Source organism: Oryctolagus cuniculus, chromosome 9 (assembly GCF_964237555.1).
Source record: "Oryctolagus cuniculus chromosome 9, mOryCun1.1, whole genome shotgun sequence".
Taxonomy (NCBI): Eukaryota; Metazoa; Chordata; class Mammalia; order Lagomorpha; family Leporidae; genus Oryctolagus; species Oryctolagus cuniculus.
The window spans coordinates 25,356,941-25,379,914 of record NC_091440.1 but is presented as its reverse complement, the minus strand read 5'-3'; the positions used below and the strand labels follow the sequence as shown (position 1 = coordinate 25,379,914).

Here is a 22,974-nt window from a genome sequence, read left to right as displayed (position 1 = left end):
GTCTTTCTTTAAGAAACAAATTTTTAGCACTTCGGAAAATGGAGATCCTGGAACTGTTTATTCTAAGAAAAAATTATAAAAGAGAGACAAAAACTGTGAGACAATCTCAGGAGCTGAATTTTCAGGAATGATTGAGGGTCACTATTTTGCAAGTACTATGCAAAACTGATGATGGGGACTGTAGGGAGCAACTCGGACTAGACTAAGTTACTGGAATTAAGACTTATTCTACGCATCTGCTTTCTCACAATATGGTGCTGGGAGAGGAGGAAACAGCTTCTACACAGCTGCCTCCAGTTCAACCAATAAACAGCAGGACCTGCTCCTGATTGGAGGAGAGCAGCGTACTTGGCGTGTGGGTAGCAGAGTTGGGATTGGTGGAAGAGGACTATAAAGGAGGAGAGAGACAACATGCACCAGGGAACATCTAAGAGGAACACCTGTGCAGCCCCCAAGAGAGCCGGCCGGCAGTGTGCCGCTCCCCCGCGGAAGTGGGGAAAGTGGCCAGGGGGAACCGCCCTTCCACGGAGGTGGAAGGGACGGTAGCCAACCCGGGAAGAACCAGCAGCAAACCCTGGGAGGGCCGAGCAGACAAAAGAACAGCGCAGGGTCCTGTGTCATTCCTCCACGAAGAGGGGGAGCGACATAATGGTGCTGTGACTCGGATAGGAAACCTAGGAGGAAAGAAATGGAAAGAAGTGGGAAAATACCGGAGAGACTAGCAAAGAGCCTAGGGAAAAGCCGGATGGAAAAGGTGCCGGAAGAAGCTATCGAAAGCCTAGGCATAGACTCGGATATGGACTGTGGGAAAGAAGTTAGGATTGGACGTTAGGATTGAAAGCGAAAGTGAAAGCTGGAAGAAACTTAGACTCGGATACAGACTATGGCGGGGAAGCTAGGAGATTAAAAGCGAAAGTGAAACCTAGAAGAAACTTAGACTCGGATACGGACTGTGGGGAGAGGCCAGGAGAAATGAGAGGGGAATATTGTTGGAAGAAAGGTTAGGAAACATACCGGGTAGAGAAAAATATGTTAGGGAGAATGAAGCTGCAGGGGCAGGCTGAGGCGGAGACGTAAGCCAGCTTGGGATTCTTCAAGTCAGCCCGGGGAGCAAAAGGCGAAAAGCTAAAACTAGAGGCGGACGTGTAAGCCAGGTTGGAATCCGTCAGATTAGCCCGGGGAGCAAAAGACGGGAAGCCAAACCGAAAGGCGCAGACGTAAGCTAGGTTGATTTCGCCAGGTTAGCCCAGGGAACTTAGACTGAATACCGGTGGCGGAAACGTGAGCTAGGCTGTGTGACTCGCGGAAGCCGCCGGCGCAGAGAGAGCACGCGGGGCACTAACGGGGAGAGCGCCCGAGGCGCAAGTAGTAGGAAACGTGGGGCTAGCGCAAAGGCCATGGTGTGGGTGCAAAGGGCGCGGAGACCGCGGAGCGCGCGGAGCCGGGAAACCGCCGCGGGGCGAGGTGCCGAGAAGCAGCCTCGGGGCGGGCGCCGGGATGCCGCAGGGATAAGAGAAACAGAAGTTTAGAAATAAAATGAGAGAAATAGGAATGCTGGCAGATAGAAGTAAAATGGGAGAAATAGGAATGCCCGGAGATAGAGAAATAGAGAAAAATAAGGCCTCCCCACAACATGGCAATGAGAGGGCTTGGATTCCGTCTGCCAGATTAGTAAGACAATAAGCACCTGCTGGCGGCTAGCAGCTTACCCGCTGCAGGTCACCGAAGACAGGCATGTTATCAACAGCAATAAGTCTCCCCACCATACGGCAATGAGAAGGCTTGGATTCGGTTTGCCTGATTGGTAGGGCTTGTAAGCACCTGCAGGCAGTTCTAGCAGAGCAGAGCATGCGCTGCAGGGCACCGAACACAGGCACGCATCAGCGCCTAAAAACTTCCTCACAACATGGCGAAGAGAGGACCCGGATTCGGTTTGCCTGATTGGTAGGGCTTGTAAGCACCTGTGGGCAACTCTAGCAAGCAGAGCAGAGTGTGTGCCGCGGGGCACCGAAGACAGGCGCGTATCAACGCCAAAAATAAAAAGAAAGGGGGATCTGTGGGGAGCAACTCGGACTAGACTAAGTTACTGGAATTAAGACTTATTCTACGCATCTGCTTTCCCACAATATGGCGCTGGGAGAGGAGGAAACAGCTTCTACACAGCTGCCTCCAGTTCAACCAATAAACAGCAGGACCTGCTCCTGATTGGAGGAGAGCAGCGTACTTGGCGTGTGGGTAGCAGAGTTGGGATTGGTGGAAGAGGACTATAAAGGAGGAGAGAGACAACATGCACCAGGGAACATCTAAGAGGAACACCTGTGCAGCCCCCAAGAGAGCCGGCCGGCGGTGTGCCGCTCCCCCGCGGAAGTGGGGAAAGTGGCCAGGGGGAACCGCCCTTCCACGGAGGTGGAAGGGACGGTAGCCAACCCGGGAAGAACCAGCAGCAAACCTTGGGAGGGCCGAGCAGACAAAAGAACAGCGCAGGGTCCTGTGTCATTCCTCCACGAAGAGGGGGAGCGACATAATGGTGCCGTGACTCGGATATGAAGCCTAGGCAGGGTTTGGTGTTGTTGCTCCACGAAGAGGGGGAGCGACAGGGGACTGGAACTAACAAAAAATGGAAATCTGGTTATGAAATTTTGAGTTAAACAACCTGGATTTCAGGTAGCCTCTAAACTGGAAACATTTATATTAGAGTAAATTCCACTATTTTAATACTAGTTTTTCCCATAGGGAAAGTTTAAAATGAATGCTGAGCTCAGATCTAAAAACTTGCCTCTAAAGCAGTGTTTCCCTTAAGTCACCTCATTTTGCAGACGAGTTGGAATGAAGGTGACTGGATCCATCGTTACTCTATTCAGAACCACTGGCTGACACATAGGATTTTACTGCCTGAGACTCAAGAAGAGAACAAGATGTGTAGCATCACGATAGCGTACAATCTCTTATTATAGTCTGTGTTTCCTGTGTAATAACTGCCCTTCAGACTAGCATCGCATTTGCACACCCACGGCCATGCCCCATCTCCTCAGGAAGTACCTTTTTGTTGTTTCTGTGTCTGATACTACCTCCCTTCCACATCCAACACGCCTCCCAAAGTCACTTGTGCTTCATTCTCCTCTCATTATGACATCCTCCATAAAGGGTTTTTGCATCTCTAAGTACTCAGCAGATTTATATTTTCTTTCACATCATCTATTTCTCTTTTTTTAAAAAAATATTTATTTATTTGAAAGTCAGAGTTAGACAGAGAGAGGAGAGGCAGAGAGAGAGAAAGAGAGAACCATTTGATGGTTCACTCCCTAATTGGCTGCAACTGCCGGAGCTGTGCCGATCTGAAGCCAGGGCCAAGAGCTTCTTCCAGATCTCCTATGCAGGTGCAGAGGCCCAAGGACTTGGACCATCTTCCACTGCTATCCCAGACCATAGCAGAGAGCTAGATTGGAAGAGGAGCAGCCAGGACCGGCGCCCATATGGGATGCCAGAGCTTCAGGCCAGGGCTTTAACCTGCTACGCCACAGCACCAGCCCCTCACCATCTATTTCTCCTCCATTTCCACAAAAGTAGCTTTGGAAGGCATATGCATCAGGCTTATGTTTTCCTTATAGAAATGCTTTGGTTATACACTACAAAAATAAAATGTCCTGTAGAGAAAATTAAAAAAAAAGAGAGAAAAGGACAAAGAAAATTATTCAAGTGTCTGCTGTGATAGAGTACTCAAAATTGGCTCCAAATATAAAAATGTATTAAGAGTTTTATTATGCTCATAGTTTACATAGACAAAAAACTTCCACATTGTTTCTATGAAATGTCTCTGTTTTTCCAGAGTTAAGAGCATTAGAAAGCATATAAGATGGTATTGATCATTTGAATTTCAGGTTTGGTAGGGCTAAGAACTGAAATTACACTCTCCATTCAATAAAATATTTGCAATCCCTAAAAGGTCTTGATGTTCATCCAAAAAGGCTTTGGAGGCAATAGCACTGAGCAAGCGGTTTTTACTTCACGTCAGATATCGGTTTTGGCTCATCTGCTAGGGAAAAATGCTTTCACACACAAAGGACATGCAGTCTGAAAAGTGAGAGATTGTTACAAATGACCTTTCCAAAGATTTTTTTTTAAGATCCCATTTTTGATAAAACTTTTTTTTGACCAAGTCATTTTGGGGCTCATGGCTATCATGGTGTTTAAATGTAGTCAGTCCTTAATGGTACACTAATACATCCATGGTATGGTGAGAGAGAGAGAAAGAGAAATAGAGCACTCAAGATCATAGATATCTTTTTGGGTGGATTTGAAGTTTTCAAGAACAGAGTGTTTGAACTGAGAACAAATTTATGGAAGTCGGTCTCACAGACTGATATGTCATTTAGCAATGCTTACTTCTCTGGCTCAATACCAATCTTTCCTACACTCCTTCATGATATTTCCAAAAGAGCAAAGGTGTGATTTTTCAGCTAGAATCCCTGAAAAATGGTCAGTCCTAGAATATTCATGACCTAGTCACTGATCCCACCCTCCACAAAGGTGTTTCCAGAATTTGAGAGTGTGGGGAGCAACTCAGACTAGACTAAGTTACTGGAATTAAGACTTATTCTATGCATCTGCTCTCCCACAATATGGCGCTGGGAGAGAAGAAAACAGCTTCTACACAGCTGCCTCCAGTTCAGCCAATAAACTGTAGGACTTGCTCCTGATTGGAGGAGAGCAGCGTGCTCGGCGTGTGGGCAGCCGAGTTGGGATTGGTGGAAGAGGACTATATAGGAGGAGAGAGACGGCATGCACGAGGAACATCTAAGGGGAACATCTAAGGGGAACACCTGTGCAGCCCCCGAGAGAGCCGGCCGGCGGTGTGCCGCTCCCCTGCGGAAGTGGGGAATGTGGCCAGGGGGAACTGCCCTTCCACGGAGGTGGAAGGGACGGTAGCCAACCCGGGAAGAACCAGCAGCAAACCCGGGGAGGGCCGAGCAGACAAAAGAACAGCGCAGGGTCCTGTGTCGTTCCTCCGTGAAGAGGGGGAGCGACAGAGAGTACAGATGTGTGGTGTTATTTCCACTAGAAAGAAAAGCAATAAAGGAGATAATGGAAGAAAAAGGAAGGAAGTATGAAAGAAGGAGGAAGGAAGGAAAAATAGACTGTGTGTATAAACATTAGAGCATAAGTACAAATATGGTGAAGTTTTTAAAATGCAGTAACACCTTTATACAAATAGTTTTGAAAGATTATAAGAATATGAAATGTTGAACAATATTAAGTTATTCAAGAAGAAAGGTAAAATACTAATAAATATCCTTAAAATTAAACTGCACTTATTAACTTCATCCTCTACTGCCATAAATGCAGTCTTGATAAGAAAACACACACACACATACACACACACACACACACTTATACATTAAGATTTTACTAAAAGTATACATAGTGTACACAATGTATTTTTGTAATTAAAGAAAGAAGAAATGTAATTCAAGCTTTTTTATGAAAATGATATTGGTATTTTAAAAATATGTAATATACAAAATATATTTAATATACATATATAAGTATTTAAAGCATATAATATATATTGCTCTGACAGTGTTTAAACAGTTATTAATAACATATTAATTGAATAAACTTAATAACACAAAACACATTTGTCTATAGAGAGAAATAATTTGGGGGGAACAAAAATTAAAGTTGAATTGATTCAAAAAGTAAAAAAGTAAGCTAATTGTCTCTAGTAAAAAGGAAAATGTTCATGCCTTACACAGATCAGAGTCAATATCATCATGTTCCTTTTGATAATTATATTAACATCTACTGATGGTCCCTCCACCTTATATTTCTTATGATTATTTAATGAATGTCAATATACAATATATAAAGATTTGCTATTCTATTCTCTGTACAAAATTCTGATAGGAGACCATATTTGGTTCTTAGAAATCAACCTGGAGAAACTACATTCTAAATGTATCTTATTTATCAGTTCATTTTTCTGTGATAGCCATTACATCTTTAGATGACTCCTGTTTTTATAGTCACAAGCTATAAAATCCCCAGATGTTGAACTTGAGACATGGCCTACTCTCCAACCCCAAGTATCATGTTAGTTGTTCTGCTCTGGAAAATTAGGGTGCATTCCAGATGACTCCGAGATTAGAATTACTCTAGATTCCCCCTCCATTTCTTGTTTTCTGATACCAGTTAACTGAAGGACATGTAAAGAACAAAGGATAAGGGTTCTCTTCTGTTCCACAGTCATTTTTCAGATCTCTTGCTTCCATATTATTTAAGTAAAATCCAGTATTTTCATTTGAGTACAAGGATCACCTGTATCAGATTGAGTTTCCACTTGGAATACCTGCATGCCATGTTGGAGTGCCATTCGAGTTCCAGCAGTTCCACTTCTGATCCATCTTTCTGTGCACGTGCCTGGGAGAGAGTTATTAATGCTTGAGTCATTGCCACCAACACGGGAGACCCAGATGTTGTTCCTGCCTCCTGACTTAGGCTGCCCCAGCCCTGTCTGTTGGGGGCATATCAGATGTGAGTCAACTGATGGAAGATCTTCTGTCTCGCATCCCCTCTCTCTTTCCCTTGCACTCTGTCTATGTCACTCTTTCTTTATAATAAATACATCTTTACAAATGAATCACCTATATCTTGTGAATATTACACATATATTTCACAAGTTTAAATATTTTGATGATTATATGACAATTTATCAAAACACAGAAATTGGCACTTTTTCATTGTGAAATGTATCTCTACTTTCTTCATGGTATTTTCATCTACTTCATTGAGTATCACTATAGCTATTATGTATTTCTCATGATTAGCATCTTCTTAGTACATATATTTTTATGGAAATTGCAGAAGAAAAACGACATCTTTCTTTTCCTCTTGCATTATAAAATATCGACAATCTGGTACAGAAATCAAACAGCTTGAATGCTGATGAAAGATCAAAGGTTTAGCATAGATCTAAGATTTAGTCCTCTTAGAATGAATACTGCCAGACAACTACATAGAGGCTATACAGAACAGCCTATTGATTATATGAGTAGGCAAGAATGAATGTTAAATGAGGAAGATCCAAAAGAATAAAAGGAAAAAAATTAAGAAAGTAAGATGGTCTATAGGATATTTACTCTTTCTCCTCCTGAGGAGAGGAGTAGACACTCTCCCTTGCAAGAAAGCATTACAAGTGAAAAAATGTGCTGTGCCCTAACAAATACAGCTCAACAAAATTACATCATCTCTGTGCTAAAGATGTGAAATTTGAAACCTTCAGAGTTGAATCAATTGTTTACATGTATAATAATAAATGAATGAGGTGGGGTGTAAACCGGAATCAACTGGACAAAAAGTCCAAAATTCATGTATGCATTGGCTTACTTATTCATTAAATATGTTATGAGAGACTACTAAGTAAAAGACAGCATTAACAGTTGGATAAGTTCTGAGGAGAAGAACAGAAGCCATGTTTTCCCTTATAGAACATATGGTATAGTAGAAAATTCATTAAAATGCTGTGTGATAAAATGTTTGGATAATCAAGTATGGCATGGTATACAATCACATGCGAGAGTACATAATCTTCACCAAGGGCATCATAGAAGTCTAGCAACAGGAAATGATCCCTCCACAATGAGCAAAAATTAGCAAGGGGAATAAATAGCAGATGGAAGTGGAAATAGCAGTAAAAAAAAGGAACATTTTGTGCAAAACACTGAGTAGAAGGAGATAGGGAGACATTCAAGCAGTAAAAGAGATTCAATTTTCATGAATAATAGATTACTTGTAGGGTTGATTTATAAAAGACAGGAAATGAGTTTCGAAAAGTAAACGGGTGCCACATTATCCAGGGTCAGGTAAGCCCTGATAAGGATGTGGGATTTCATTTTAAAAAGCAAGAGGGGAGCCCTGAAAGGCTTTTTTTTTTTTAAGTAGGTAAAACTTGATCTGATTTGCATTTCAAATAATTCTTTTTATGTGAAGTTTGGAAAATTGATTAGATGGAATTAAGATCTAGCTAAAAAATAATTAGAAGGATATATAAGCAAAGCAAATAAAAACTTTTTACTGAACTAGCAAAGTGTCCCTGTGAACATAAATATGTTTATAGACCAAGAACTCACAAAAAAAGTAAAAGGGGGGACATTGGCAGCCTTTAAAAGGAGGGAGAGCAACTAGAAGAGAAATTCTACACCCCTTGGGAACAATTAATTGCATGGTAATTCTATTTGCTAATGGACATGGTGCAGTATATATGAAATTTCCATGAAGATATTTCAAAATTTTGTGGAAAATGGAATCAAAAGATAAATATAATTTGGTGCAATTTTAAAAAACAAATGGTTGCGTATTTTTCATAATTTTCATTTTTTATGAATTTTTGAAGGACCCTGGTATTTTGGACTTTGAAGTGCCTGAGAGCCATTGGAAGAAAGAATTATCTCCAGGAAGCAAGACATGACATCAGTAAAGGAACTAATGATATATAAATCACATCTGATGAAACTCAACCCCAACTGGAGTTAATATGTGTGAGCAGGGACTATACCAGTGCCTGATACAAAAACTGGATAAGACCTTTGAGGATGCTGAGAGGTGTGAGTGTGATTTACATGTGGGAAAAATAAAATATTTTCAGGCCAAAGAGCTAATTTTAGTAAATTATATTTTCCAGCTTCTCCTATTGAGTGATGGACTTCATCCTTGCAGAGAATTGGTCTGGTCTTATTGAATGCTTGACATATGTTAAAAGTAACATATGGAAACTACCCAGATTGAATAACGAAAGGCTTTGAAGTTTGATCACCCAGGCATTATTAGCACATTCCCTCTTGGAGTCCCCAGTACCATTTAAGAAGAACAAATATTGGCTGAATAGACCTAGTAGAGAGGCTTTGAGACTACTGTGTAGTAATAGCATCTCAGCTGAAGCTGAGTCCAGTTTTCCTCAGTAAATCTCCTGTTGACTACTTCACACCACCTTGCAATCATGAGTTCAGGGGTCAGCTGCATGTTATTCAGTGATCCCAGATGACACCATGTGAAGCAGAGGAACTACTGACTTGACCTCTGCCCAAACTGTTGAGCTATGAAAATGTGAGGTACATTTTGTATTATGTCTAATGTTTTAACCCACTGTTTTTCTGTACTTAATATCTATCCAGGTATAGCATTTTTTATTGATTTACAGTCAAACTTCTTTAAAGCATTATTTTTCTCATCTTTAAACTTCTTCCTGTGCTTAAATTTTCCTTAACTGTGGTAATACCTTCCACATATTCTTGTGCTACCTTAACAAAATGCAATTTTTTTAAAACCCAATCATTTGAGTATTCTAAGTTTGCATTATGTACAGTTGATAATGTCTGTTTAAAGAAGAAATATAATAAGATCAACAATTTCAAATTATCACTAGGTGATTTGATTACATGCCCTTAGTCTATTCTCTTTTAGAAATATGATCTTTCACCAGTGTCTTTAATCCTCCTGCCTTCCTGCCTACACACACACACACACACTCACACGTATCTTCAGTTTAAAGTGAAGCAATTAAAATAGAACTTTAAAGAAGACCATGACCTAATAGAAGGGTCTGCACCACAATAGGCTATCTTTCATCATTTAATGTTTGTAAAAGAGTAAAGAACCCGTTTTATACTCGCCATTGTTTTTTTAGTAAGTTCCACCTCCCTCACTAACTCAATTTAGTAAGTCCAGCAGTTTTTCCTGATCTCATCTTTAGAATCAGTTTCCATTCTCAACAAATCATTACTATTTCAATATTAAAATAAACTTTTATTTCTCACATCATAACATGTCACCTCGTTTCTTGACTGTACTCAGATGTGAAGTATTATCCAATTATTTTGCTTCTGCTTAACTCCTCCTAAAAGTGATTCTATACTTGCAACATCTGATTACTTTCTCCCATTCTTATTTCAACACATTTCATATACGGTATCATGGAATCACTCCATGGAATCATGTTTGGTAGAGGTCATGTGTGTTCCCCATGTTTTTAATCCAATGATCAATACTCCATTTTCCTTTTCCTAGCAAATATTAAGTAACTACTATATTTTCTAACTATATCTTTCTTTTTCACCTAGATTCACCATGTGTAACATTTTGATTTATTGGGCCCAACCATTTGAAAGATGTCAGAATCACTAATTTCACGCTAATAATTCTAGTATGCATCTGCTATAACTAGCAGCACTCTCTTGCATTATGAACCATAATATTATCAAACAAAAGTACTAAACATTATATAATATAAATTTTATATACAAATCTTCCAATTCTACCTTTTCTCAGAATTCTTTTATAGCACCTTTTTATAAGGCCAGTGTACTGTTTTCTTCATCAACTCTCCTTCACTTTCTTATCAGGAAAATACATTCTCTGGGTGGTTCTCTTCATGATTTGATTACTCTCATTCATACACATTCATTTTTTTAAAAAATTTTATTTAATTTATACAAGTTTCATGAATTTCATATATACAAATTTAGGAACATAATGATACCCCCCACCTTACCCTCCCTCCCACCCATGCTCCAATTCTTCTTCCTCTTCCCTCTCCCATTCCTACTCTTAATTTTTACAAAGATCTATTTTCAGTTTACTTAATCTGTTTTCAAAGATTTATTCACTTATTTGAAAGAAAGAGAGAAGGAAAGATAGAGAGAATGAGAGAGAAAGAACTCCCATTTGCTAGTGCAACCCCAAAATGGCAGCAGCTGGGGCTGGGCAGATCCAAAGCAAGAAGCCAGGAGCTTCTCCTGGGTCTCTGCAAGGGAGCAAGAGCCCAAGGACTTGGGCCATCTTCCACTGCCTTCTCAGGTGCTTTAGCAAGGCATTGGATCAGATGTGGAGCAGCCTGGACTCGAATTGGTGCCCACAGGGAGGCTGGCCCTGCAGGAGGCAGCTTTATCCGTTACATCACAGCGCTGGCTCCCTTTCAAATCTTGTATTGTTGGACTGAGCCATAATATTGACTCATAACTCACATGACATTGGTCATCTCATCTATTCCCCTGGTTTTACCTATTGCCAGGTTGCTGATGAATACCAATTTTAAACTGAAAATCTCAGAATTTTTATGTAAAGTCTAGATTCATTTATACAAATACTTATATGACTTCCATGTTTTGATGCCTATCAGGTTTCCCAACATAGTATGTCTGAAAACAACCCCCTTTCTCCCACAAACTCTTTCACACAGTTAGCCAACTGTTTGATGACAGTATTACTTTTCAGATCTTCAAAGTTCTTGAAATTACCCTTTTCTCTGATTTTCCACTCTCACACCACTTTAAACTGTCAAAAAATTCTTTTACCCCATATTTAAAATAGTTCTTAATCATTCTATTATCAATTAGAGTGTACTCAAAATATATTTTATAGAATTCCCTTCATCTGAGATACAAGTAGAGAACAGCATGAAAGACATTCTTGTGTGAGTTTTGGAAGAAGAAGCAAAGCAGTGGCCATTGTCTTATGAGCAAATATAAGTAGCTATGATGGCAGAAAAAGGCATGACTGTTGGCATATTGAGTTTTACCTTGCTCTTCCTAGCAATTTCTTTATCCAATCCTTCTGGGCTTTGGCACTTGCATCCCAGGCCATCACCAGACACTTCGGTTTGGATCCCCAAATATCTACCATGGACTGCTAAACCATTTACCCCTTCAGGACCCTAGTAGAAATTTGGGTATATTTTGCATTGTAATTTAATTTGTCAGATACTCCTCCTACTTCCACAAACTTCCTCTAGAATTTTATTTCCCGATTTCTCATAACAATTGTACAGAGATTAATACCTAAAATACATCTCTTTGCTATGGCTCATAATTGCTCTACTTCCCTGATTAACACTTATTGCCACAAGCAATATCATTCTGAAGTGTTTTTCCTCACAAGTGAATTATTTTTTAGCCTCCGCCATACTGAATATCATAATGTACTCTTTTAATATTCCTCAGTTAAGTAATTATTTTATTTATAATTCTGCACTTGTTCTCATTTTCACTCTAAGGCAAAATCCTTATTTTACAGGGATTTTAAATCCTTTTATAACTGGGTTTCTTGTTATCTCTTTGAACTCATCTCCTATGATTCTGTTCCTTATTCCTCCGTATCTATATAACTGACCACATTGTTGTTTCTGAAAAACAACTAGTGTACTACACAAATAAAAGATTTGTTCTATGAATTCTTCTTCAAGAATGTGTATGCCACCAGCTAGCAACTTACCTAACTACCTTGGTTATTTTACAATATTATTCAAATATCAATTAGAATTATCCCACTTCTGACTCTAATTTTCCCACTCTTGACTTTAATTTTTCAGTTCCTGTGACTCCTAATACTTTACCCTGATTTATCATTTGTAGTATAAGTACCATAAAGAAATTTCCTCCTCTAACATAGTATATATAATTTACAAATTTTTTGTGGTTAGTGTTTATTATCTGCCCCAATGAATGATAGTTTCCATAAGCTCATGGCTGTTTTATCTATCCCAAGCATCAAGACAAGAGTTTGGCCATGGAAAACACTAAATATATGTCATGTATAGGAATGTTATGAGACATTTGAGCACAAAAGAAAGAAACTGAGAATTATTATAAAGAACATTTTGTGAGAATACAGACCCACTGTATATCTGAGGCCATATCATAGGATTATAGGATATTCTCTCTCCTCCCCCACCATATTATCAAACTAATAAATATGTTGTGTATTAAGAGAGAATTTTGTGAAAGAACTTCCACTCTGTAGTTATTTAGGAGAGTAATTAGTGTTCTCTTCAATACAAGGAACAGTTATTGCATTTCAATCTCATCAAGTCAGAGAGCAAATTCCAGAAACTCTAGAATCAATTCAGAAAAAACCTTTTGTTTGTTTGCTTGTTTCAGAAAAAGCTTTTTACTAGTTAAACCTCTTATTTAGTGAAATATTAAGCCTTTTTTTTACTGTAATGTAATTTTAAAATATGTTACGTCAAACACTAAAGAAAAAAGACAGAAAGGGAGAAAGGATATGGGAGGGAGAGAGGGGGCAGTAGAGAGGGAGGGAGGAAGAGAAGGAGGAATGGAATATCATTATGTTCTTGGAATTGTGCCTGCAAAGCACATTGAATCTGTTAAAAACTAATTAAAAATTAAAATTTCAAAATTTTTAAAAGCAAAATTATAAAGTTCATCTAGATAAACAGAAGCAATTGCATGTATACCACAGAAACACACACACACACACACACACATACACGGTGGGGGGGGGAGAGAGAGAGAGGGAGAGAGAAACACAACATGTGTGATTATAGAAGCTAATAAGTTCCTCAACTTGTAGTAAGCAAGCTGGAGACCCAAGGCAGCCCACACACAGTTCCAGTAGGAATTCTACAATCTTGCAGGCTCAAAACTCAAGAAGAGCCAATGTTGTCCAAGTACAAAGACTGGGAGATAAAATCAACATCCAAGTTCAGCAATTTCATCTTACTTAGCATTTTGTGCTATTTTTTCTCTAGTTGATTGTGTGAAACCCACCTAAATTTCTTAGGGTGACCTGTATTATTCACCCTTCCATTCTAAACAATCTTATCCAGAAACACCCTCACAGAAAAACCCATAATGTGGTTGGGCAAATGTTGAAGCATTTCAACACATATGGAAAGCAAAAGGCCCAAAATAACAAATACAATAATGAAGACAAAGAACAAAATCAGAGAAGTGACACTAATTACTGCAAGATTAATGAGGAAGCATTACAACACGGTGTGCTATTGGTTAGAGAAAACATAAACGGTCAATGAAAAAGCATAGATAGCCCAGAAAATGCACTTATAGATATATTCAACTTATTTTTCACAAAAGAACAAAGGAAAATCAAGGGATAAAGTGTAGTATTTTCTACAAACACAAGTAGTGCTGGTCCAACAGGACCTCTACTACCCAAACATACAATACAAATCGAACTTACATCTTTCAAAAAATTAACTCTAATGGATCACAGACCTTAAATGAAAAATAAGACACTAAAATTTGAAGGAGATAACATAGGAGTCAACTAAGATACATTGAGTTTAATGATCAAGATCCATAAAGAAAATAAGTGAACTTCATTAAAAGTATAAATTTACATTCTCTGAGACCATGGTAAGAGAATGAAAAAGATAAGCCACAGACTAGGAGTAAATATTTACAAAACATTTGTCTGATACAAATCGTGTATATGGAATATACAAAGAACACTAAAATTCAACAATAAGAAAACAATCAAGTTAAAAATTGGGCAAAAGTTCTGAACAGATACTTCATCAAAGAAGATGTATAGATAACAAATAAGTAAGATGCTCAACATTATAGAGAATTGCAAATTGAACAATGAGGTATATCTAAACCCCTACTAGAAATGCTAATATCCAAAATGTGAACAACACTATGTGCTGATAAGGATGCAGCAGGAACTCCCAGTCACTGCTAGAGGGAGTGCAAAATAGTACAGTCACTTTGGAAGACGTTAGCAGTATATTACAAAGCTTAACACAGTGATTCAGCAGATGAGAACTTGTCCTCTGTGCCACACCATTTAACTCTCCTTCTCTCTGTCTCTCAAATAAAGAAATAAAAAGAATTTTCATATTAAAACTATGACAAAAGAGATAGAATGTATGTTTACACAAAGGCATTCCATTATTTACAAGCATATAACTTTTTAGAAATATAAAATTATATGAATATTTCTTTAAATATTTTTAATAGTTTGGTTATTAAAATTGGTAGCTTGTATAAAGGTTATTTACTAAAAGTATAATTGTATAATATCTCATATGTCAAAAATTCCGCTATATTTTATTAAGAGAAAATTAAGACTAGAAAACAAATTCTTAATTTCTGTAAGATTCTATTTATTTATTTGATAGAGTTACAGACAGGAGAGATACACAGAGAGAAAGGTTTTCCTTCTGTTGGTTCACTCCCCAAATGGCCGCAATGGCAAGAGCCAGGTGCTTCTTCCTGGTCTCCCATGTGGGTGACCAAGGACTTGGGCCATCCTCTACTGCTTTCCCAAGTCACAGCAGAGAGCTGGACTAGAAGAGGAGCAACTAGGATTCGAACCGGCGCCCATATGGGGTGCTAACGCCACAAGTGGAGGATTAACCAACTGCGCCAAGGTGCCGACCCCTAGAAAACGAATTCTTAATGCATATTTAAATCAGTTGTAATTATGGCTATCTAGTTAGCTTATTTATGGTCAAAAATATATAGAAATTTTACATTTGTAAAATGTTCATCATAAATTTTATCACAGGGCACAATGTGTATTGCATTGCTAAAAAAAAGTGCACTGCATTGCATTTCTTTTTTCTTTTTCTTTTTTTTTTTTTTCTGACAGGCAGAGTGGACAGTGAGAGAGAGAGACAGAGAGAAAGGTCTTCCTTTTGTGTCTGTCTCAGAAAGCATTTATATATCTGCTTTCATTGTATTTGGATACATTGTATTTGGATAGATATCATCTTCTTTCTCTAATAAACACAATTTTCATTTAAATTATCTTTTGAAGCAAAAAGAAACCTTGAAACATATAAATGACACATACCATTTAGTTTTGTGTGAGTAATTGTGGTTAAGGATGTGAATAATGATGTTATTAAAAGTTGCAGGAGTCATGCTTCTTTTCATCTGTTTTAGAATATATTCAGTGGTTATTTAGGTAGATACAAATTATATAACAAAATAATATATTTATAAATAAATATTATTTATTAAAATCCAAATTGTCACTTTAATTTTTATATAATATAGGTGTAACTAGGAACTAATAGATATGAAGAAATAAAAAGTGAGGACTTATGGCTTATGAAGACAAATTGATAACAGGAGATAAGCTAGTTTTCTATTCCATGTAAAAACACATTTTAAAGCTATTTTTGATGTTTCTTATAGTTTCAGTAAAAAAAAATTACATTTTAGTTGAATGCTCTTTAATTGTGAGTCAGAAAGTTATAGTGTATAAGACAGCCAGATTGCATTTGAATAAAATTGCTCTCATATTGAAATAATGTTTTAAAAAACTGATTAAGAAAATTTGTAGTATACCTATTTGGGACTTTTTTTTTAAGCAACATATTGTATCTACCTCTGAAAATTTCAAGTTCATATACATGAGAAAATATTAACAGAAACTAGAATAAAATTGTTTAAAACTTCCATGATATTTGAGAAAGCTGTCATTTACTAAGTAAAATATTTGAAGAAATAGTATAAATACAACATGAACTATTTCTTAGAGATGAAAATACATGGAATGAGGGCCAGTGCTGTGGTTCAGTAGGCTAAGCCTCCATCTGCAGGGCCGACATGCCATTTGGGCACCAAGTTTGTGTCCCGGATGCTCCTCTTCAGAACCAGCTCTCTGCTTATGACTTGGGAAACACTTGAAGATGCCCCAACTGCTTGGACCCCTGCACCCACATGGGAAACACAGAAGATCCTGGCTCCTGGCTTCACATAGGCCCAGCTGCAGCCCCTGCAACCGTTTGGGAAATGAACCAGCAGATGGAAGATCTCTCTCTCTGTCTGCCTCTCACTGTCTGTAACTCTACTTCTCAAATAAAAAAATAAAAAACAAATAGCAAAAAAAAAAAAAGAAAGAAAGAAAATACATGGGAGATCTAGCTAGTATCATTATCAGGTGTTTGATGACAAAAAAAATAAATAAATAAAAGTCATGAAATAAAGGCCTTCTGAACACTTCTGCCAACTTGTTAGTATGTTAGTTGCTGGAATAATTTGGTTTATAAATGTTTCTGTTCGTGCTGAAAATCAGTGACTCCATAGTGGAACGTCAGGTTGAACCTGATGTATGCAAAATGTACCACCGAGTGCTATGGATGCACTTTAAACTGATATGTTGTCACTTCAAATCACTTTGTATTGGCATCTGTGGTTATTTCAAATTACACGTTAATTTGGCTGACTTCCAGAACAAATAAACAAATGCAGACTGTCTCAACACATTTATTGTGCTTGAATGATTGAAGGGCTTTTGTATGTGTGTGGCTTTATTGTTTCAGAGTAATTTTATCTAACAGCAGGAAGTGACTAGACTTCCAAAAACCTGTCCTTTTATTGTAAATTATATGAAGCCTACATGAAAAGGATATTTAGTTTTAATTACAATAACAAAAAATAGAAAGTGACTAGAACATCTAAAAAGGTCTATACATAATGAAAACAACAACCCAAATAGCAAAGCATAAATGATAATATTTATAAAAATTAAAAGCAATTAAAGGAAAATTGAAGAATTTTGAACTGCTGAATGGACAAGAAACTAAAGCTGCTCAAGCATAATGAACAACAATAACAACAACAAAAGAAATCCTAGAATAGTAATTTTGTTGTAGAAACAAAGTAATGATGTTCTGTGTAAGAATTTCAAAAGTCAGTGCCTTCTAAGTGGTTACAGGAAAAATTAATATGTAATTGTATCCATGGCTAAAGGCAGGTTCTAGGTATCCTACTATAACCTATTAGTATAGTAGTTACTCCCACTTTTATATCTGTATCTTACAATAGCACTTTAAATCGTATAATATAGTCTCGACTTTCTGTTTAGAGCCCTCATTTTCTGTATCTTCATTTTCAGGCACCTAAGCAAATCCCACCCTACCTTACACTATAATTTGTGTGGATGTGCATGAATTTACATCTCCTGTACTAATCTCTTAGTTAACTTATGAAACCTCTTAGGTTCAAATGCTATTATGGTTAATTTTACACTTCAACTTGGCTAGGTGGTGGTACCCAATTTTGTGTGTTTTTTTGTTTCTTTGGGTTTTTAATGTATTTGTATGTGTCTGGTAAAACACAGGGTGCTGCTATAAAGATATGTTCAACGTGGGTAGAACATTGAAATCTATAGAATCCTGTAAAGATGACTGTATTAGACAATGTGAATGGGCCTTATTTAATCAGTTGAAGGTCTTAAGCACAAAGAATTGAAGCCTGGCTGCTGACTGAAATGCAGAGCTCAAGCCTGAGTTTCTGGCTGGCAAATTTCAGACTCAAAGCTGCAACACCAAATATTTCCTGAATATTTCCATTCTGTCTGTTTTTTTTTTTTTTTAACACATTTTGGACTTGCCAGCTCACTTGACCAATGGCAAGAACCAATTCCTTAAATTCTCTGTGGGTGGAAGGAGGACCAATTCAATGGAGAGCATTGACTATTACATATGACCACCGAAAATCTGTCAAAGATTGTAAATTATACATATTTATTAGGTACCATGTGATGTTTGGTACATATATGCATTGTATAAAGTTCAAATCAAGATAAAGTATTTATCTCCTCAAACACTTATCATTTATTTCTGGTGAACACATAGAATCGTTTTCAGCATCATTTCATTCCCATAGATACTACAGAGTACGCATTTATACTTTGTGACATATGTAAGACAGGACAATCTTGATCTAGTAAACAATTTATTACCTAATGAAACTGAAGGAGAATTCAGAAAACAAAAGATGTCCTATTTGTCTCTCATATTCTCAGAGTTCAATCAAAAGTAAAATATTTTCATACCTATCCTCTTTCCAAAACTACTCTGCTATCTTTGAATTTTTTTAATCTATTGAATTTTCTCAAAGAGCTTTTCTACTGCAGGAGTAATAAAGTCTGTAGGCAAGGGGAATAGGGTAATGGATGCTCTTTTGAACGGGTAAATTGATTGAAGTGTCCTATTGCTTTTGCTGATTTCAAGATCAGACTAGGAGTAGATATTGGAATTAAAAACAGGGTATTTTAATGGTGGAATTCATAAGTTCACCAACCATCATAAATGTTCACTATCCATCCATAACTATATATACATATGGTTATATATAAACTATAACAAACCTTACTGGTATCTCCTTATATAGAAAATTTATGTATTATAATGAATTATTTGTGCAAATGTCTAAAAATACATTTGTAATTGAACTGAATTCCACAAGAAAAAAATGTCAATTTTCTTTTTTTTAACTTTTATTTAATGAATATAAATTTACAAAGTAGAGAATATGGATTACAATGGCTTCCCCCTCATAACATCCCTCCCACCTGCAACCCTCCCCTTTCCCACTCCCTCTCCCATTCCATTCACATCAAGATTCATTTTCAATTCTCTTTATATACAGAAGATCAGTTTAGCATACATTAAGTAAAGATTTCAACAGTTTGCTCCCACACAGAAACATAAAGTGAAAAATACTGTTTGAGTACTAGTTATAGCATTAAATCTCAATGTACAGCACACTAAGGACAGAGATCCTACATGAGGAGTAAGTGCACAGTGACTCCTGTTGTTGACTTAACAAATTGACACTCTTGTTTATGGCCTCAGTAATCACCCTAGGCTCTTGTCATGAGCTGCCAAGGCTATGGAAGCCCCCTGAGTTCACTGACTCTGATCATATTTAGACAAGGCCATGGTCAAAGTGGAAGTTCTCTCCTCCCTTCAGAGAAAGGTACCTCCTTCTTTGATGACCCATTCTTTCCACTGGGATCTCACTTGTGGAGATCTTTCATTTAGGTTTTTTTTTTCCCCCAGAGTGTCTTGGCTTTCCATGCCTAGAATACTCTCATGGGCTTTTCAGCCGGATCTGCATGCCTTAAGGGCTGATTATGAGGCCAGAGTGCTGTTAGGACATTGCCATTCTATGGGTCTGCTGTGTATCTCACTTCCCATGTTGGATCATTCTCTCCCTTTTTGATTCTATCATCTAGTATTTGCAGACACTATTCTTGTTTATGTGATCCCTTTGGTTCTTAGTCCTATCATTATGATCAATTGTGAACAGAAATTGATCTCTGGGACTAGTGAGATGGCATTGGTACATGCCACCTCGATGGGATTGAATTGGAATCCCCTGGTATGTTTTTAACTCTACTGTTTGAGGTAAGTCAGCTTGAGCATGTCCCGAATTGCACATCTCTTCCCTCTCTTATTCCCACTCTTATATTTAACAGCGATCACTTTTCAGTTAAGTTTCAGCACTTAAGAAGAATTGTGTATTGATTACAGCATTCAACTAAAAGTATTAAGTAGAACAAACAAAAAAAAATACTAAGAGGGATAACATATTAAGCTGCTCATCAACAGTCAGTGTGAGGGCTATGAGAAATGGTGACTTGAAAATGTCAATTTTCAAAACACTTCTATGCTGGTGAGTTAAAAATTCTAGCTTACAGGGGTACAGATAGTGGTACAATGGGTTAATTGAAAGGTCTACTTACAATATTGAAGTTCTTGAGATCAAGTCCCGCCTGAGAAACAATAATATCCCCTCTGAAGAAATTGCTGTGCAAGATAATTCTGCTTGTCTTCCATAATCAACCCTAAACCTCTCTTTGCTTCAAGATCTATAAACAGATCCGAATCACAATAGGTCCTAAGGTCCTAAGGTGAAGTGGCAAGGCAAGTGTGATCCAGGACAATGTGTACTAGAGTCCCAAAGAATTACTTGAATTTCCTCTGTATGTATTACAGGTATTAATTTTGGGGGAAGTTGGTGGAAAGAATGTTAAGTTGGATTAGGTTGAATTTTGTGACATGAACTCACTGAGCAGTGATACTATATTTAATGATTTTTCGTATGGAGTTAGACATAGCTCTAATAGTTTGCTTATTTAATTAAGGCATTCAGATCTGGCTGAAAAGCCCATGAGAGTATTTTAGGCATGGGAAGCCAAGACATCCTGGAAGAAAAGAAAAAAAAAAACTAAATGAAAGATCTCTGCAAGTGAGATCCTAGTGGAAAGAACCAGCCATCAAAGAAGGAGGTACCTTTCTCTGAAGGGAGGAGAGAACTTCCACTTTGACCATGGCCTTGTCTAAATATGATCAGAGTCAGTGAACTCAAAAGGCTTCCATAGCCTTGGCAACTCATGACTAGAGCCTAGGGAGATTACTGACGCCATAAACAAGAGTGTCAAATTGTTAAGCCAACAAGAGGAGTCACTGTGTACTTTCTCCTCATGTGGGATCTGTCCTTAATGTGTTGTCCAATGTGAAGTAATGCTATAACTAGTACTGAAACAGTATTTTACACTTTGTGTTTCTGTGTGAGTGCAAACTGATGAAATCTTTACTTAATATATACTAAATCGATCTTCTGTATATAAAGAGAATTGAATGTGAATTGATGTGAATGGAATGGGAGAGGGAGTGGGAGATGGGAGAGGTGCGAATGGGAGGGAAGTTATGGAGGGGGGACCATTATAATCCATAAGCTGTACTTTGGAAATTTATATTCATTAAATAAAAGTTAAAAAAAAAATTGCACCAAAAATAAATTACCATTTTTAGTGAAAAAGAACTGCCAGACCTGTTTTGGTTTAATGTACAGGAAAACATTCAAAGGCTTAGGGGGATTGGAATGTTAGAATGGATTGCGTCTTAGCACTTACTGAACCACTGTGGAAGGGTTCAGATACACCTTTCACTATATCTGTAAGAAGGAAATTTTTAGTGGGGAAATCAATTAATTGGTCTTCCCTGTGGGCCAAACCTTACAGTGGGATTGCCTTGATTGAGCTAGGAAACCAAAGCACACCAGGATTAATAGGACCTTGTCATAACCAGGACCAAAGTTTCACACTCAACATTCAGAGGCAAGGTGGGTTTAATTACTATAATGATATGGAGAGTAAAAGCAGCAATCAGAATGGTCTGACCCGCATGGAAATAGGGTAGTTGTGTTGACTGATTATGATACAGTGAAAGTATAAGGTAGCCTACTAATTTTATTCTAAATGCATAAATAAAACAGGAAAGTTTTAGGTCAAATGAACAAGACAATCATGATTCATAAATTCTCACACTAGATCCAGTTACAGACCCAGAACCCCTTGAAAGAGGTGTTTAGCCAAATCTCTTAGTGAAGGGACTTCAGCACACTGACAAAAATGCACACTGATAGTTTTTCTCCCAGCTTTTTGCGAAGGTACCTAGGGCCTTGTACTTGATAGTACAAGTACTTGATAGTACAAGTACTTTTCCCTGGCCCCAGGGAAAAGAAATCACACTTTTCAAGGGCTACTCAGAACTGAACCTAGTTCCAGAATACATGTCATTGTGGTCCATTAGAGTGTTTAGCTTAGCTATATCTCAAATTGGGTGCATTGTGTTCTCTATGATGTTCTGTGAATGTTTCTGTAGGTTTGAAGTACATATTAAGAATAGATATACTCAGCAGATAGCAGAATCCTTGGAAGGTTCCCTGACCTTAGAACGGACTTAATCTACAAAAACACCAAAAACAACCACTTATTCCAGAAGAGATTGCAGAGTTTTGTGACACCGTCAAACACTTCAGAGACACAGTGTTGGTAATTCCTACCCCATTTCCCTTTTTGTAAGATTTTATTTATTTGAGATGCAGAGTTGCAGACAGAGAAAGGGAAAGACAGAGAGAAAGGTCTTGCATCCCCTAGCACACCCCAAATGGACACAAAGGAGCTTTACTGATCCCAAACCAGGAGCCAGGAACTTATTCTGGGTGCAGGAGCCCAAGCACTTGGGCCATCTTCCACTGCTTTCCCAGGCCATAAGCAGAGAGGTGGATTGGAAGAGAAGCAGCTGGAACATGAACCAGAGCCCATATGGGATGCAGGTGCTGAAGGTGGAGGCTTGGTCTATTATGTCACAGTGCTGACCCCACCCCATTTCCTTTAATGCACTTACAGTCTACGCGTAAGAGGTAGATTTTAGAGAATGGTGTTAGATTATCATAGATCCAACCAGGTGCTGATGCTGATTGCATCTGTTCTGATAGATATGGCTTCGTGCTTTACAAAATAACACATCCTTTGATTTTTATAGGTAGATATTTATCTAGTAAAGGTTTTTTTTCTCCTTTTTTTGTCAGTAACGACCATAATTTGTATTTTTCGTTGGGTTGGTATGCCCAC

The 22,974-nt window shown here is 37.9% G+C and overlaps 1 long non-coding RNA gene across 1 annotated transcript in view; it reads right to left on the bottom strand.

The window, feature by feature from the left end:
• Positions 1 to 22,974, bottom strand: part of LOC103349096 (uncharacterized) — a 374,077-nt gene that overhangs the window by 47,778 nt on the left and 303,325 nt on the right. Inside the window, exon 6 of the long non-coding RNA XR_011378685.1 lies at positions 6,347 to 6,417. This is a non-coding gene — a long non-coding RNA (uncharacterized lncRNA). The remainder of the gene's footprint in view (positions 1 to 6,346; positions 6,418 to 22,974) is intronic.